The sequence below is a fragment of the Myiozetetes cayanensis genome, unplaced genomic scaffold (genome assembly GCF_022539395.1).
Source record: "Myiozetetes cayanensis isolate MyiCay16 unplaced genomic scaffold, myiCay2020 scf13, whole genome shotgun sequence".
Classification (NCBI taxonomy): Eukaryota; Metazoa; Chordata; class Aves; order Passeriformes; family Tyrannidae; genus Myiozetetes; species Myiozetetes cayanensis.
The window spans coordinates 15,248,508-15,261,837 of NW_026086937.1; the positions used below are offsets into that span (position 1 = coordinate 15,248,508).

General features: G+C 38.5%; 1 long non-coding RNA gene across 3 annotated transcripts in view; it reads right to left on the minus strand.

Moving 5' to 3' along the window:
* LOC126636457 (uncharacterized) overlaps nt 1-7,738 on the minus strand; it is a 112,317-nt gene extending 104,579 nt beyond the window's left edge. For 2 of the 3 annotated variants that reach the window (XR_007628000.1, XR_007627999.1), the window contains exon 1: nt 6,255-6,444. This is a non-coding gene — a long non-coding RNA (uncharacterized LOC126636457). Of the gene's footprint in view, nt 1-6,254; nt 6,445-6,540; nt 6,653-7,648 lie in introns of those variants that run through there. The other variant, XR_007628001.1, reaches the window with a different exon arrangement.
* Nucleotides 7,739-13,330: the final 5,592 nt, after the last annotated feature.

Consider the following 13,330-nt stretch of genomic DNA (forward strand, 5'->3'; position numbering starts at 1 on the left):
CCGGAATTCTGTGGCATCAAGACTATATATCCAACAGCTGGGAGTGGGCCCTTCTTTTGCGTGCTGTGCTTCTATGGCCATCACCTCCCCGTGGAGGAAGAACTAGACAGGTGAAGTCCATTTAGAGAATGCAAATGGATGGATGAACAGGATCAGGAGGTCTTGGCACAACAGGTCCAGGATGATCTTGAAAGAGAAGTAGCTACAAGCAGAAGACACAGAAGTGGAAAGGACAGAGGCAGGGTGGAATGGTATGGACAGGGTGAAAAGAACAAAAGAAAACAGCAAATGAGCGGCAAAAACTGAAATAGACTGAATGGGGTGAGCAGTGGGAGAAGGCACCATGGGCAAGGAGCTAAAAAGGACAAGAACTGAAGAAGGCAGTTAAGAACAAAAGTAAAAAGTGAGAGACGTGTGCAGGAGGGTCTCTGAATTGTGGCAGGGCAGTCCCCAACACATCACAGAACTGAACTCTTACTGCCTTGTGTCTAAACATTCCCTGGCAGTGTAGCCACACCTCCCCTCTCTGGTGCTTGGTTCCCTTTTTCTAATTGCATTAAAAGCTTCATTGAAATGTATTGAAAAAGTCAAAGTTCAAAATTAGAAATGGTCCCTGTGAATACAAACTCAGCCTGCTTATGTGCATCTAAATGGTTTTTTTTTTTTTACACAGTGTAATTGGCTGCCATATAGACAGACATCTGTCATGACTGATATATAATCAGAACCACTGTACTTGCTTTCTTTCTGAAAACTAAGTTACCAATCTTTCAGAATACAACTCAGCTGGAACCCCATTTTAAAGAAAGATACAAAAATAATAAGTCCTGGACCAATCACTAATCAAATCCTGCATTTTTTTTTCATTCGTTTCCTTGCAGCATAAAATGCAAAGTCTATCTTTTCTTTTTACCATAACAAGTACTAAACTTACAAAGCTAGACAAAGGAAAGCCTTGAGAGTTATCTTTAGTTCTCTGCTTCTTTTTTTTCTGAATTTTGACTTGTATGATTTTGTTTGTATCTGCAAACTCTCTGTGTACGCTGAATAATTAGAAACAGCATAAGCTCAAATCAGTTTTTCTTTAAATCAACCTAGCAATTTAAGTAATTAATACAAAATTACAGTAAAAGAAAGATGCAAAGGTGAGAAAACCAAAGTTTTCTTCCCATTTCTGATGTCCCTTATCTGAATGAAAAGACAGTCACACCTGTGATGTATTCTCCCCACAGAGAATCATATGTACGTGATCATGAGTAGAGAGACAGACTGAGTGGTCATTTACCATGTGCTATAGTGATGACGTGAGGTTTCATTAATGTTTAAGACAAAGATGACAATTTCAATTTGCTTTTATAACATACAAAAATAATTACTTTAAAAAAAAAATCATTCTGGAATAAAAATCAGTATTCCAGTCTAAAAATTTTGAACCAGAACGTTTGGATACTTTTAGAACGGAACATTTCAATTTCTTGTTGACATGTTCTCATTTACAACAAAACAGCACTTTCGGATGGAAGAATCTGCTGTCAGAAAACTCCTGACCAGCCCTGTTTCAGCTCTGCTGCTGAGAGCTCTGCAAAGCTCCCAGCTTCTCCTACTGCAGGAATCACGCTGGCGCACTCTGCCCAGGGGCCACGGTGCCTCACGTACTTTCCTCCTTGGCCGGCAGATGGCACATTTTTTGGCCACAGCATTTATGATCTCCAAATTTTGTCAGTTTTGTGATTGCCAGGAAAGGCTTAGTAGGCTTAACACTCAGCGTTTCGTTTGGGTGAGTAACAATGTAGATACAAACACCCCATCTGTGCAATCTGTTTTAAATATTAAGCTCTAGCAACAGAGCTCCAAAGTTTGACAGTTAATTATGAACAAGGTGTATAAATAATGTTCTAAGTGTAATTTCATGATCATAAAAAAATAAACGCTAGTCCTGTACCCGAAAAACTGCATTCTTAGTGATGCAGATAATGCAGGAACTACGAGTCTGGGGTATGAAAACACACTTGAATTAAAGCTCTGCTCGTGATCCTGCTGACATCCAGAGCTGCACGATGGCCATTCTGCAGCTGTCTGAATTTAATGTGCTCTCTCTCCTGTTCATTCCACCTGTGACTGTGGGATAAAATACGTATTTTAATTGACCATTAAGAATTCCTCAGCTTTACTATGGATGGCCTATTGGATTTTTGCCATAATTCAGACACGACCTTTTAATCACACTCAGCAGTTCCAGTCATCCTCCTGTGCTATGTTGACACAGTGTAAGGCATGGGAGAGAGCTGTGCAAACACCTGACATCAGAACATGGGGAGCATTAACAATGAATACTGGCATTTGACAATGTAACAACCCATTTCCTTCCTTGTTTTCTCAGGTCTCTCAGCCAGCAAGATAATTGCTCCCAATTTAGGAATATCAGTTCTGAGGATAAAACGAGTATAAGAGGCTACAGAATTAGAAATTACATCATTATGTGGCCATTGTCATGTAGACAGAGCTGTACCAAATCCAAAGTGCAAATTCCTCAAATATTCTTAAAAAATAACAATGGAGTTAGATATTTTCAAGTCTATAACCAGCTACTCACACACAACTCCTGATGCTGCTGTGTTTACAACACTACACTGGTATAATTCAGTTTCCACAGTTTTAATTAAGCTTTAAGAGAAGTTCATTTGGTAAAATGGAATTAATAACAAAATGTTTCTACTGCATTCTAAAATAAGAGGAAGGCTGCTTCAGGGAGGACAGAGGGAAGGTTTTCCTAACTGGGTAAGGTATCTTTCTACAATGAATACTGGTAGTACTGCTGTTCCTGCATTGGTTTCAATCTGCTGCTCAGTGAAAACTCAACCATAAGCTCCAAAGAAGTAACTCCTACCAATATGGAGTAACAGGGATTTGGAAACTGACAGCCATTCTTTTCTCTTCTGCCATGAATACTGACAGTGCTGATCTGTTGGTGAAGATCAGGCATAAAATGACTTACCTTACTGTTTCAGTTCAAATTGAGCCACAGAGAATCAGAATTCTCTGCAGAATCCAGAGATATGCCAAAGAATTATATTTGCTTTAAAAGTGAAGAGACAACATACATTTATGAGAAGCACTGTCTGAATTTGGTGGATGCCTCTCCACCTCCCACTGGATGCACTCATCACAGGAGCCATAACAGACCAGTTGGCTTGAAACAAAAGAATAATATGAATGAAAAACAAGGGAAAAAATCTGACTAGGGTAGAGAATGAACAAGGAAGTACCTGTCATTCAGGAAGAACATATTTTTAACTGAAACTCAGATTACTAGAAAAAACCTCAAACAGTTGGGGTAGACAAGAATTGAGGATTATTGATTTAAACTTGGGGAACATAATGCTCATCAATAGAACATCAACAGGACCTATAACATGTTTAAAGAAAGACTTTGACCTACATTCCCAAAACAGCATAGTTTAGTACCTTGAAAATCTACCAGACACATGTGAAGGAACATAGTTTTATTTCTTATTCTAACCCTTAAGCATGTCAGCAGAAGTTAATTCCTTGACATTCAATCCAAAAGAATATAAGAATAATGCCATAAAACATCACAAAAAAGTAAATCTACTATAGTTGAATTCTCTTCATTTATATGTGCCAGCTGTTCTAGCAGCTGTATATTAACAAAAAAAGTAGAAATGCTCACAAATTAATAAAAATAAAGGGGTATAATGGGACATAGCTCAGGCTTTGCAAAAGAAAAAAAAAATCAGTTCCAGAAGGAATCTAGAATTCAGACTGATCATTTAAGCAGTCTTGTGACTGCTAAACTAAAATCTCCTGTTTGAGTGCAGAGGCCTGATTTTAAATTGTGCTGAGAAGTCTGTGCTCCCATTAACCTTAAATAGCATTATGGGTTCTCAGCATTTCAAAAATCAGGTCTTAGAGCACTCAGCCAAAGTCTATGGTGTAGAAAACTGATACTACTTGGAAGTGGCTGAGATGGACATCGAGCAGTGCAATGCCTCAAAGAGGTAATTATGGGCAGGTTTAACCTTCGAAGTAGCTCTTATATTTTACAGTGCTTTGGGAATTGGTGCAGGTCCTGGTATTAACAACAGCAGCACTAGTGGCTTAACAGCTTTCTTTTCGTGGCCCAAATACAGAGATCAGAATGTTCTGGCTAATGTTTTGCCATACTTCCTTATTCTCTTGATCACTCCCACAATATAAACCAGGTGGAAGAAGCAAGCACACCAAGCACAAACTACAAGATCACTTCTTCCTTCAGAGTTCAATCCAGTATGGGCAGATTAGTAGACTCACAAACAACTTCTCTGCCTTGTTTAATTTCCAATTAAGTTAATTTTCTATTGTAAGACAACCAAGACACCTCTGGAACTTTGACTCAAGGTGACAGATCTGTTGTTGTAGCCGCCAGTTTGGCACAGGAACAGTGTCAATACGAAGGTTATAATGTGAGTACACTCCACTCAAAACATTCCTGTATCAGCACTGCTGCAGCTCTGCTCTTTTTCACTGTAAATACATATTAGCCACCATCAAGTGGAAACAATAAATATTCATACCATTTGCAAATTTATGAGAATAACCTGTCATTTAGCAACATTGTGCTTCTGCTACCTGTTTTTGCCAATGAAGAACTATTAAATCAATCTTAGACTGCAACACTAACCTTCCACTAAATAGTTATTCTAAGGCAACTGAATTTTAGTCTGCAGTTACTGTACAGAGAGGTGTTTATTATACACTCATATTTCTTTGAATAGTCACGTTACAACTCTGAAGGACCCAAACTAGTTTGACCCAGAAGTTCAGTAATCTCTTCTGGAACGTAGCACCCAATACTCTGTGGAACTCAGTCCTAACACAAACTCAGCAAGGCACTAACAACTGTTTAGAGCAGGTGATTAAACCCCGTGCTGACACTGAACTAAATCACAATCACCTGTATTGCCAGGGGATGCCTCGGCCACGGATTAAGCTCAAAGGACCCATGCAAACCTTAACAGGATGTCATCAACCCCAAGTGCACTGGGGACCATACTAAATAAAAAGAATGATTCTGAAGACTGCAGAACTGCCTGCAGCTCATGAGTCTGACAAAATTAGTCTGAATCACAAAATGAGTCTGGCTAATAAAAATAGACTTAGACACCCAATTCCCCACGATATACCTTGGAAAGGGTAACTGATGTTTTCATGATTGATGTACCTTGTACCTTGCCCAGTGCCACTCATGGCTGGGAAATGGCACGCATGAGCTAAGCTCTATGATCTCAAAGAATAACAATTTCACAGTGAGAGATGGTAATACTAAAAAAAAAAAAAAAAAAAAAAAAGAATTTACAGCCTGAATTGCTGAACTACCAGGCTGCTACAGGAAAAAATTTCACTCTGACCCAAACTGCAAACAGACTGCAGGAGAATAGTCAAACACCATTTGATAAATGGTGATAAAGTGCAAAATAAGAAATTGTGAGAAAGGGCTGTTCTATCCAAGCACACTCGATAACACAGCAAACAGATGGTTAAGTAATATCAACACAGGAGTATCAGCAGAGCTAAGACAGTTATTGCTGCCTCCACAGTTTGTTGAATTCTCTTCAAGGCCCCACAGTTCAAACATGGCAGGTGTGCCAGGTTCGCAGTGCAAGGCACGTGGGTTCAGTTGCCTCAAAAAGAGCCAAAAGACTGAGAGAAGGAGCAGGTGAAGGACAGCAAAAATACATAACACACTAAACAGATGTAGAAACAGCAACAGCAGCTTTTACCTGAGTGTTTCACATATAATTCTGCAATGATCTTGAAGAGTCTTAGACTACAAAGCTCACCTCATTAGAGATCCCACATAAAGCATGTCTGATGTCAGTTCTGTAGCCAGGATTCTTGAGTACCTAATATTTATTTTTCATTTATTTATTATACATTTCCACTCAAAAGACATGAACTTAGAAAACAGAAGATGAAATATCACTGATAAAAGGTGGATAACACATCAATATACCCCAACAATCTTAGCAGCAAAAAACCAGTTTCACTTGCATTTTGAAAGGTTTCTCAGCACTGCACAGCTGAATGCAACAACTGACACATTTTAATATATATAAACAGAATTCGATCAGCTCAATGTTATGCTGCATTTTTTACCACCACTTTTTCTTCTTATCTCTCTACTGAGTTTTTTCACAGATGTCTTTACCCAGGGTAACAACGTTAATGCCAAAGTAGTATCAAAAAGCAACTACCTTGAAGCAGCAGTGAGTATTTTCTAAACGAAAAAGTCACTCTTCTTCTCCCTCCTTTCATTGCAGTATTTCCTCCTGAAAGCACGGGAGTGTGCTTGCTTGCTCATCACTCCTGCTACCCTAAACAACTGAGAGAGCTTTGTTCTTCTGCACCAGCAGTTCTGCTCATGAACACTGACACTGAATTTCCTTTTTTAGACAGCAAGGACGCAGACTTTCTTCCTCTTCTCCCCCCCCCTCTGCCTCGCCTCCCCTCCCCCTCCTACAGTCTGTGCCCTCATCTTACCTTCAACAGCACAAGAAATCCATGCTGCAGTTTTTTCCTCGTTAGCAGCTCTATGGCAACAGCAGCTCTGAGGCAGCAGCCCTTCACAGTTCTCACTTCTCTCTCTTTCCTTCTGCATAAAGATACACAGTCTGTTTGCCCAGGAAATTAGCAAAGACAATTCTGATGTGATGGAAATTAACAAAACACAATTCCTAAATTATTTCAGTAAGAAGTGTGCTCCCTGGGGTACAGAGTTGTATTCCCAGAAGAACTGAATGTTAGCAATGCAAATGAATAATAGCAAAGGAAATCAGAGAACTCTTTTTGCGTAATTAACTGTAAAATCATCTTTGTGATAACTAAGTTCTCTCAAACACAAATGTGAAAAAAGGGAACTCTGAGATTAACATACACAAAATATCACATCCAAATGAAGTCCTGAAACTAAAAGTATTTGTTTTTGTTTGACTGAGTCTTTGTTATTAACACATAAATTAAATCAGTGGTTTGTTTGTTAAACTCCTACTAAAATGAAAGCAGTAATGGCATACAAGAATTCATAGTTTGTAGCCCATGGAAAAGTTTATCTCAGAATATACATAGAAATGCTAAGGTACAAGGGCAAAAAAGCAAGCAAAGAAAAAATATCAGTATTTGGGTGGTTACTGAGTACTATAGTATCTGCCTGCTTAGGAATTAGGATTTTCCTACCTTTGTTACTTTTAAATTAATCAGAAGAATGAGCTACAAATAAATGTTGAATATGACAGCAAATAAACAGCTCCTTAAGACTAAGAAAGAATTATTATCGGAAACTCTTTAATTAAACTAAAGTACCTAGCACAAGATAAAGTACTTTGAACAGAGGCACATACATTTTATTTATTTATTTATTGAAAAAAACCCTGTCACTAATTTATAATCTATTCATTTTCATTACATGCATGAAATAAATGAATCAATATATTCCTGCAATTCAGCATGAACTCGCATTTCTGTCTCCTGCTGTGTAAAGAACAAAGGTTTCTGGCCACTGCCAATTGCTGTGACATGCTGTGGTAAAGTGCGTGTCCTGGAGTGGCACGAGTGACACCACAATTATTCCTATCTAAAGTAACAGGATCACCTGCATCTTGTCCTGTCCATGCATTTGGCCATGTCCACACTTGCTTGTGTTGGTGGATCCCAGGAAAACAAAGGCACCTGTTCCTGGGTGCAACCTGAGGGGAAAAGAATGAATTCTCTACTATCCAGCAGCTCATGTGTTCATTTTTGCCTCATCTGGCAGATTTCAGTCAGCCTACAAAACAATATATAACAGCATTCTGGGATGGGTTAAAGCACAAACAGCTGGGGCTAAGGACTGGCCTACAGAGGCTTCACAGCACAAGTGGAAGTCCCAAACAACAGAGCAGGACAGTTACAATCAGCAGCTCACTTGGCACTTCAGCTTCATGGGCACACATTTCAAACCCAGCCACGGCAAGAGCATGAATCTGTAACACTGTTAAAGAGAAAAGCCTTGGAATAGTTACATTTTTCATCCCCAAAAGATCTCAGAAAGACTGAGAAAACAAAAAAACAAACAAAATTATTACAAAAGTCATAATGTTTACCTTGATTAAGTTTTTTAGCTTTTCCCCACCCAGAGCTCACTGCTTTGCAGGCTGAAGATAGCACACAAAGCCATCAATCCCAGCCTTAAACAGTTTACAGTCTAAGAGATTCTTCAAAGACAGATGATAATTTCCATTGTATAAACAAATGAAAGAAGGGCACAAAGTTGAAACTAGCTATCTATACTTTCACATTAAACCAATATCAGTAAACTGATTCTGAGCTATAGTTACCTGCAGAAATTAATAGTTTCAGTTTTCTTATGAAAAGTAAATCTCAGTAGGAAACTTTCGATTTGTAGAAAGTAAGATTTACCTTAAGGCAATATGTTTGACACAGCTCATTTTATTAATGACAAAGAATGTATCTGTATTGTTAACTTTTACATGCTGTAACAAACTATAAACTGCAAAATACTGTTTTGAAATTTAAAATGCTCTGATAGGAGCATTTCTGAAAGGAGCAAGAGGATTCAGTTAACAGACAAGGCTGGATATGGACACAGAAAGAGCTTCTGTTAAAGAACAATGAAGTAATTTGTGTGATATCTCACTCTTGCTGCACGTTTTAAATATCCTGACAATAAAGGGCTGTAAGACACAGCGAATTCCTATGTGCAACACTGTATCAGTTGATAAAACCCTGCCACTAATCTGAGATGGGCCCTCATAACTCACAGCACTGCACAGACTCTCTGAACAGCAGTGTGTTTGCCCTGATGTCCAAAAGTGTGATTTGGATGGGGAAGGACAGAGTCGAGTGGCTGACCCTCATCAGTCAGGACACAGAGCATCCATCAAGGTTCATGTATCTACAACGTACATAAGAGACTATTACTTTCTTACCACAAACTGGTCCTGTGAATTTACCCCTGCAAAAATCAAAGTCCTGCTTGGCCTTTTTGGTGTTTTCATCTTGGGCTTGGTGCACGTGCATTCCTTCCTCCTTCTCAGAACACAGGACTCAACTTTTTTATCAATGAGGAAAGGTACTCAGATTAAATAGAGAGTACAGGTCTGCCTGTAGTGGCTGTTCCAAAGATTAAACAACTGAAATCAGCAATTAAAACCCTCAAGCAATGTCAGTGGATTCTAAATTTGAATAATCATGAGAATAAATAATGTGCACGGATGGTTAACCAATAGCAGAAGGGAAAATGTTTTCTTCAAAATAATGCACAGGCTCATACCTTTCAAAATTGGAAAAAAATATTCTTTGCAGACTGCCTCACAAGAAGTACATGACATGCACTATTTCATGGCAATGCAAAAGACTTCCAATACTTAAAAATAAATGTAACCACTACTGTGTCAGGATGTTATCAGCAGCTGCCACCTGGTTCATCTCTCAGCTTTACTTTTGCAATAGAAAGAACAAACCCTACCCTGGAAGTACTTGTAAGTTCTATCAAAGATTTCTAGGCCTCCTGTCATTACTGATCCCCCCAATTCAATCATTTGCCCACATGTAACTTCTGAGGCAGATACCATCACCCCACTTTGCAGAGGAGAAAACTCAAGAGCAAAAAGAACTCTCATTACAATAAGAGTCAATGACAAGTCTTTAATAAATATAATCTGTTCAATGTTAGTGTTAAAATTACATGTCTGTGGTCACACTGGGAGTCCTTAACACAACAAAGAACAGAGCTAAGCCGACTTCATGTCCTGGACCCAACTACAAGCCTTAAAAACTACAACAAAGGACCTAATTGCTCAATCAAGGAGAATATTCAAGACCTAAAATTGTAATTATTGAGTTTTATAGCATGCAGAGGACTGAATGACTACAAAAATCATAGAAAGAAAAGTGTATTTCTGTTTCAAGTATTTGGTTTAAGATTTTATTGTGCCAACATTCTTCTCATTACCAGAATCGTTACTAAAATTACAAGACCACCATAAGTGATTCCATATGATATTTTCTTACTTTATACTCCTTTAAAGAATTAAGAGTAATTTACATGCTTCCTCTAAGAAATGAAATACTGATTTTTCTAAAATTAATCCTAGTTTTTTATTAGAAGCCTAGTGTAATGCTAACTAAAGTAAAAGGGAAGTTTTTCACAAATTCAAAGGCCACTGAATGGAACTATATATACACCTACTATAAAAATAAGTAGTATTTCACTTCCCTTAGTTCTTCAGATTTTTTTACCCTCTGAGACAGAGCTGAGAATCCTGGGTTCCTCTGAGGGCCCAGAACACTTCTTCCACTTCCTTTCAGCAGCAGTTTACTAAAACTTTCCCACTGTTTAAATCAGAGAACTTCATTATTTCAGAATAAGATAACAGAATAACAGATAACTTCAAACCTCTGAAGGCAGGAAGGTCTGAATTTAAGCTCCAAACTCTAAGAGGAGATGAATTAATGGATGAATAACTAGAAATATTAAATTCACAGAAGTTTGCTCTTTCTTTTTAAAAACTTAGTCTTAAACAGCTTAACAAATCAATATCATTGAGGAAAAAAAAATCTAACTGGGACATGGGAGATCTCAAGCTAAGAAACAAAACTGTGCAAAACTGAAGCAGGAACACTCCGTGGAGACTTGTGCTCCAAGCAACTAGGAAGGACGAGCCACAAACCACCCTGCATACATTTCAGACAAGTGAGTCAGCTGGCCAGCAAAAGGTCCTGTCCACCCCACATCCTCTACACAAGCCTGAATATCATGAATAGACTGAGCATGTGAGACAATTAAATCAACTAAAGCAGCATAAATCCCACTGTCTGTCTATAGTGCTTGGCACCTCAGTAATTTAAGCATATTTGAAAATGTTCCTTATTGACCTAGTGCACAACTATTCAGTGAGACAGAACTTTGACTGGGAGAGGAAATTCTGTGTCTGGATGTACTTTTAATTCACTCAACGGGGACATCGTGGAGATTTCACAAAACAGATTTGACTACAGTTACAAAGACTAGAAATATCGGTCAAAGCGTAACAAAGTTGTAAATTAATTTTAAAAAAGGATGACAAAGCAAACCTCACAGCCCAACATACTAAAGTCATCATAATGTGGATTTCAGATTACATGAGAGACTACAGAATACAAAGCCAGCTTTCTCACTCCATTAAAAACACTGCATCTTATAAATTCTTATTGTTTAGTTTGTTTAAATTGTAATTTCAGTGGAATGACCAAAAATGCATAAGTTAGCATTAATGAAACCCTGACTACTTTTAAATAACAAGCATGGGACTCCTGGAATTTGGACTTTCTTTCTCTCTTGGAGGTTTTCCAGAATCTTTCCTATCCACTCCTACATCTGAGGAAAAGCGCTTTTGTTTAGGCAGGATCCCTTGGGACTGATGAAGTGAAAAACGTGACTTCTTGCTAACAACACCCTAACAAATTATCTTGATCCTTGACATGACCTACTGTGAGCAAGTTCTGTCTTTTTACCATTACTTTCTTTCCCCTGCTAGTCATGACAATCAAATAATTCACAGTCCCCACTGTTGCACCAGACTTGCAAATGCAGGAGAGGAACTCGAGGATCTTCCAGGTTTCCTGTGAAGTACGTGACAGTTCCATAGCAAATTCAAATCACGCCATGAAATTTCTAAAAGGAGATTTCTGAGATTTCCTAATGCAAACTGCACCACAGCCCTTGCCAGAATATTGGTGAGCAGGGATTACTCAACTGGAGCTCAGTTTTAGGAGGTGTCAGCTCCTACTGCTTTCTTTAGATACATCATTCCTTACTTCAATCTGCATGAGTAATGACTGGAAACCCAGCTGCTAAACCAGCTAGTCCATCTGTTACCCCCTGTTAATAAATGTATAATTATGTTCACTCTCACTAAAGAGCTCATGATTCACTGGGATTGTCTTTTTGGGAAACATCTACTGAAGTATATTAGGTGCACATATATATGTGGCCATGGATCCTATCTTTAGTACACAGACATATTATTTAGTGTCTTCTTGATATCTCTTCTGCCTGATGAAAACAAGCACCTGACCCTTGAGGAGTAAGTCTGCAGTTGAGGCTGCTCTAGAAAGCTTAATCAGATCTAAAGCCAGAGGACTGTAAGAAATTCCAGTGTAATTCCAAGATCTTCGTCAGTGACAAAATCTGACCTTTCAGTACCTCCTCGGTGTGATGCTTCATGTTCAGAACACAAATGATTGCAGGCAGAGCATGGCTAACACTGGCCTAAAAATACACAAGTGAGATGTGAAATCACATGAAATGGCTGCTTGCCCTACGGAACCAAAGAGACATTTCTCAAACACTGTACAAAGGTTTTAAAGGGTATAAAATGTGGACATTTTTTCCTGTAGTACAGTTAGGGGTCACTGCTGGGATAACCAATCCTGGATTTCTGCTGCCTTATTTCACAAAAAGAGAGGACTGATTCTGCATTTCCAACCATTTGCTTATCCAAAGTTAATGAAAAAAATTGCTTTCCTCTTTTCATTTGGTGAAACAAGTCAATGATTTCCACTGCAGGAAACACTGGGTTCTGTTCCTCACAGGCCTTGGTGTGAAACATCCATGTGAATAAATCTCTTTTATGTGGGAACTGATGATTTGTTTCTTAAATCATAATTTCATTGCTCCAGTCATACAACACTCAAGGCAAAAAGAGTGTCTGCCAAGGGGCCACCAGACCAAGGACTGTCACTGCATTAAAACAACCATGAACCAGAGCAAATAACGAGGCCAATAATTCGATTCCTCAAACTCTGCCAAACTCTGCCACGACCATGTGACAGGAGATACCAATAAACTCAACAGGCTTTTCTTTATACCCAAACATCAGGTAAATCAGAGATGAACAAACCCATCAGAGACACAGAAGTCTCCAGCTCCTCTACAAAGCTCAAGGTGAAGAACTGGGGGGGCAGGCAGCACTGCCTGGCTCCGTAGTTCCCAAGAAATCTTGTCATCTGACTGAGAGACTCTCCATTATTTTAGACAATAAATAACAATATAAATTTATAAAATTATCCCTTGATTGAAGTTAACAGTCAAAAAAAGTTTGTGATTTTTTTTTTTAACAGGATGAAGTTTGGTCAAGCAGAATAAAACAACACTTGCAGCAAGCTAGAGCAACGGGAACAATTTCTCCTTAAAGAAAGCCAGGAAAGCCTTGTTAGTTAAAAACTGTTGTTAAAACTGAATTCTCAAAGTGATCTGATACTTGGATAACCTGAAAATACACAAATTTCATTA